Source organism: Sinohyriopsis cumingii, chromosome 12 (genome assembly GCF_028554795.1).
Source record: "Sinohyriopsis cumingii isolate HCF-2022 chromosome 12, ASM2855479v2, whole genome shotgun sequence".
NCBI classification, from domain to species: domain Eukaryota; kingdom Metazoa; phylum Mollusca; class Bivalvia; order Unionida; family Unionidae; genus Sinohyriopsis; species Sinohyriopsis cumingii.
In genome coordinates this window covers 54,907,358-54,913,357 of record NC_142972.1, presented here as the reverse complement: position 1 = coordinate 54,913,357, position 6,000 = coordinate 54,907,358, and positions in this window count along the sequence as shown.

Here is a 6,000-nt window from a genome sequence, read left to right as displayed (position 1 = left end):
AGAATAGTCTTTTCAACATCCATAAGGCCACCAAGTTTCGTAATCGAAGGTATAACAGTTTTATAGTGTACATGAAACCTGACCGAAGCACAAAAAGGAACAACGATTGTCCATATTTGTACCAATTTACCTCCTTCAACCCACCCTTTCTACGCGTATGTAATATGAAATCCACGCAGTAATGTTACCAAGAACGTAGGATGAAATAATGTTTGTCATTCAATAAAGGTGCACATGGTTATATACTTTTATCTGTGCAGATGCAAACGACAATGCCACAGCGTACCTCTATTTGGCAGAGGTGACATAACAAGAAAGAACATAAAAGAAACAGCCTTCAACAAAATAGATGCCTTACGTTTAAATTTATGTAGATACCAAGAATATTAATCTTTGTACCATTCAAAGCAGAATATGGTACGATTTTCATTCAGACCAAAATCCTAAATTTGTTAGAGCCACTCTGTTCATTATTAGATAAGTTACAGGATTTTCCATAAGCCTAATGTATTTGAATCTCATCATTAATGATGTTGACGCTATACACCTTGCATGCATGTTGACACTATACACCTTGCATGCATGTTGACGCTATACACCTTGCATGCATGTTGACGCTATACACCTTGCATGCATGTTGACGCTATACACCTTGCATGCATGTTGACGCTATACACCTTGCATGCATGTTGACGCTATACACCTTGCATGCATGTTGACGCTATACACCTTGCATGCATGTTGACCATATGCTCCTTCAATGCATTACTGTTGGAAGGCAATTTTGCTTTTCATCAGTTACACACCTTTAGCAAGTACTTCCATTACGGCCACTACAAAACTAGTCATTTTAGCTGCCGTTGTCAACGATACAGTGTTGTTACATCAACCAATGGTGTCCATTTTCAATTATTTTAGTACAACAGACATTATATGTACTCTGATTTGGATAGATCCGTTCTGACTGATCCCCTCTGAATGACGTACTTTTACGAATGCGGTATTATAAAATTATTAATTCAACGGATTAGTCATAATTTACAGAAATGTTTTCTCTTACCTTTGTATCGTGTTTACTTCTCTCCATGGCCTTGTATCTTAAAGATCCCAGTATGCTATCGTTTCACTTTCACTTCAAACCATAGACATGTATCACACAAAATCCAATATATAAGTGTCCTCCTTTTTAAAATTAAAACCTTAAATAAGCATCCTGTCTCCCGATTTAGATCACCAATCAACTCAAATGTCACCCGTTCATACCCATTCCGGGGTCCTGATTAAGATAATCCATAAATAATTGCCTACTCACTCAACTGTAATCTTTAGTTCCTGTCATGGCATGACTTACTTTGCATTACCTTTGATCTGGGTTCTAGCTTTATGCCAAGTTACATGACTGTCCATTGATGATTGAGTCCATCAATAATTTGTAATTTTGTGTTATTTATATTTCAGTCATTTCCCACTACCACTTCAAAACATACGACACATATTAGATTTTAAGTTTAGCAAATTAATAATGCTCATTCAAAATATGGAAATACCACCATCCAAGAAAATGTAAAAATTGCACATCCCTGGTTACGAGAATGAAACATTGTTGATTTATAGTCAAATAATGCAATGAAAGATCACAAGACACACAATTCATTTTGCAGCACTGAATGGTAGATGTCTTATCCTGAAGTGAAAATTGCTGGATCAGATGGCGAATCTTTCATGTTGCTAAATTCTCATTTAGATTTACTAAACAATGTGCAAGGCTGGTGTTGATGGAATGCGCGCCGTTGTCACTATTTGATTCTTACACTCCTTGTTGAGAAGTACAGTCAGTTATAGCAATGGCGCGAACAAAGCAAACAGTTTAGAGGTCCTGGGACCCCCAATAGGAATATCTTCACTGTCCACTACGGACTCCAAATCCTTTCAAGGGTAAGAATCAACTTTATAACTAATGTCAAATCTACAAATACAAATATAAAGGAAATTTAACATGGAAAATCAAGAAAGCGAAACCAGAGCACGTGCAACACGGGGCATTATAGCGACTAGAAGAGAAGTCAATTACCTTGAGAAATTCTTCAAGCTGAAAAGGGTAGAGACGCATGAAAGAAGCTACCTACAATGTACATATAGGGAAGGAACACAAGAAATAGATATGAGGCACATACAAAGGGAAAATATACCTAACCTAACTACGGTAATGATAGCCATGAAAATAGCCAACCCAGAATGTATGAACAGAGTATACTCCATAAACCCTAATGGATACAAAGGCTACATAGTAAGACCGAAAGGGAAGAAACCGATTTTACCATATGGAGAAATGTATATTGGGAAAGAAAAGGTGACAATAAAGGAACCAAAACCACTGCTAAGGGAGATATAAAAAAAACAGGAGAATTACATGTAACAGACATCCCGCTTGAAATTCCAATAGAAGAAATAGTGAAGCGCTTTGAGGAAAAATTTAATATTCCAGTTAGCTCAGCAAGGAATAGAACGATAGAACACGGATACTAGAAATAGAAAGAAGTAATATGAAGACAGTGAAGAGAGCCTTTTACATATTCGGGTTCCTAGCCAAGACGTGGTATAAAGGATGCATATATGACAGAACATGCAATAGATGTGGGAAAACAGGTCACACACCATTCAAATGTCCCCAGAATTCGGAAAAGATATTACCAACAACGACAATAACAACAACGAACATATCCAGCAGACAAATGGCAATAGGAAATATGCAGCAACAACAACAACCAATATCACAAGATGGGCTACAGCAACAACAACAACAACAGCTACAAGTACAGAGACAACAAATACAAGAACAGGAAATACCGAAAGCAAAGGATAGAAAAATACAACCACAACAACAACAAGGAATAGACATTTCACTACAGAAAGAAATTACAAACAAAAAACAAGGGCAAAATATTCAACTACAACAACAACAACAGACGCGAGCCCAGTTTTCAGTAGGAAATGAACAACAAGGACATAAACGGCAACAACAACAACAGCAAATACAGATACAATCAGGGAATGGAGATCCAAGGCAACAACAACAGGAGATTGAAACTAGACAAGAACAACAACAAAAGGCAATAAAATCACAGCAGCAACTAGGAAATATAGAGCAGCACGAAACTACCAATACAAAACAGGGGAATAACAATCAACAACAACAGCACCAACAGACTCGAGCCCAGCTTCCAGTAGAAAATAGACTACAGGGATGTAAACAACAACAACAACAATACAAATCCAGACACAAGCAGGAAGTAAAGAGAAAAGTCAACAACAAAATGACATGTTAAGCCAACAAGATAATGAAACCGGGCAACAACAACAGCAAAAGAAGATAAAACCACAGCAACAACTAGAAAACAACCTACAACAACAACAAACAAAACGAAGCCTAGAAGAGAAAGAAGTGATACCAATACAATCACAACAGCTTCATGGGACCAAACCACTACAGCAAGAAAATGATGCATTACAGGAGATTAGAGTATTCAAATTACAACAGATCCAGAAAACACAAGCACCCAAATTATTAGAAATAACCAAAATTAACAAGCCATCGCAGCAAGAAAACATAAATCCAAACGAAGATTCAGAAACGCTACAAACAGAGAATAGAAAACAAAGACAGGAAGAAGCACCCAAAAACAAAAATTCCACTAAAGAAGAGAAACGCGAAACAAGCCCAGAAGTAAGGAGAGCACTTAGGGAAATAACGAAAGCAAAAAGACAAGAAAGGAGAAGAAAACAACAAGAGGAGGAGAAAAAAGAATAGAAGAAGAAATTTGGTTCAGCACAGATGAATACATTGAAAAAAATACAAATAAAATTTATTAAAATTTTTTTTTAAAACCAAAATTTAAATTTTTTTACAATTCAAAAAATTTACATTTTCAAAAAAAGCAATAACACGATAGCTAAACATACAGAATACCAGTCAAAACATGTAAGGCAGGAGGGCCTCCCTAAATGGTCTGCGAAGATCAAAAGGAGAGAGAACCCTCCAAAAACAAATAATCAAAATATGGAAATACCACCATCCAAGAAAATGTAAAAATTGCACATCCCTGGTTACGAGAATGAAACATTGTTGATTTATAGTCAAATAATGCAATGAAAGATCACAAGACACACAATTCATTTTGCAGCACTGAATGGTAGATGTCTTATCCTTAAGTGAAAATTGCTGGATCAGATGGCGAATCTTTCATGTTGCTAAATTCTCATTTAGATTTACTAAACAATGTGCAAGGCTGGTGTTAATGGAATGCACGCCGTTGTGACTATTTGTGTATTTTAAACCAGTATCAGGAGTAGTTGTAGTTGCTATATTTGTCCTTCTTGCTATTTTCCATAACATGCCACTAGGAAATGTTTGTAAATGAAAACATCATCATACCTGTCGAGTAAATACTAAATCCCACCCCTCCGATGAAAAATGAAGGGACATAATCCCCTTAAAAAGTCTCGGTTTAGACCGTTTAAAACCTGGAAAACCATCACAAATATACATATTTGTATCGGCTTGGGCCCTTTGAAGTTTTGTGTCTGCTTTCCTTTAGGAGACGAAACACGTATAGTTCGTGGGTTAGATTTCAGATGTTTACAGACAAGGATAATAAGATGCCTATGATCATCTTGATCTAAGGACCAATTTCACGTTCATGTACTTGGTCACCTCGCTTTCATATGAATCATTCTTACACTGTCAATCCATAGCACTAAATCCTTCGGCAATGTTTTTAATACTTTTTAAAATCATATGCTGTATTTAGAAAACAAAATAGCGCCAAGATTATGGGGTTCATTTTGTTAGTCATAAGAATATGAATCCATATATTAAGCGTCATAAATTCCTTGCATCCATTGGAAATAGAGCACTACTAACATAGAAATAGAAGAATAGTGTTGCGGTTAGGCTTGACTGTATTTGACCGTTATTGTTTCATTGTGTGAAGTACTTAAAAACTAAGCCATTGCTATATTAGATAAATATGAATAATCATAATTAAATTTGCATAAAAATGAAATTCCATAATTAAATTAATTAAGATGTATATTCATATTACATCACATTTTTTTCTTTTCCCCATATCCCGTTTGGAAAAAACCCACTGCCAGATCCTTTAAATAAGTCTATAATAAATTGCCGAAAAGATTTCACAATAGTAGGTGAATATTTATGACACTTTAAACAGGGGGAGTGGATTATGTCGAGAATTTAGTCGGATTGAGATGGAGTTTGTCCTAATGTTAATTTTGCCCCACACCCCTACCCACGAGTTGCGCTCCTTTACATACAAATTATACTCGCAGCAATAATACAAATAGTATCATCAATAAATGAATTTCTTTTTGTCTATCCAAGCAAGAAAAAGAACACTACCTTCAAATTACACATGAACAAATATCATTTTCTCACTACTTTCTTTTACCAGTTTCTACCCCTCCTTGTGTACGATAATTAAAATAATCCATGATGATTGCTCACTCGCTCAACTGTAATCTTTTGCACCTGCCATGGCCTAACTGTCCGTGCATGACCAAAGTTGCAGGTTATACCTTTATAACGACTGTGTTACATAACTTGCCAGCACGATTAATCCCTCAGTTTGTGTTTTTATGTTAGTTATATTTCATTCTTTTCCAATACCAGCTCAATGTTTTGTTTCACATATATTGTATTTTAAGTTACGAAAATTAATAATGTTAATTTCAAATATGGACATGCCAACCATTAAAATTTTACCAATCACCAGGCTACGAGGATGATATATTGTTGATTTTTAGTCGGATATTACAAAGATCATAACAAACCAAAACACATTAAACACTGAAAGACAGATTTCATCTCAATGAGTGGTAATCTTTGGATCAGATGATCTTATTTTGATCTACTCACCAACTGGCAAAACATTTTATGATGGAATACAATTCTTAGCGCACTATTGCCATCTATTATTTTTC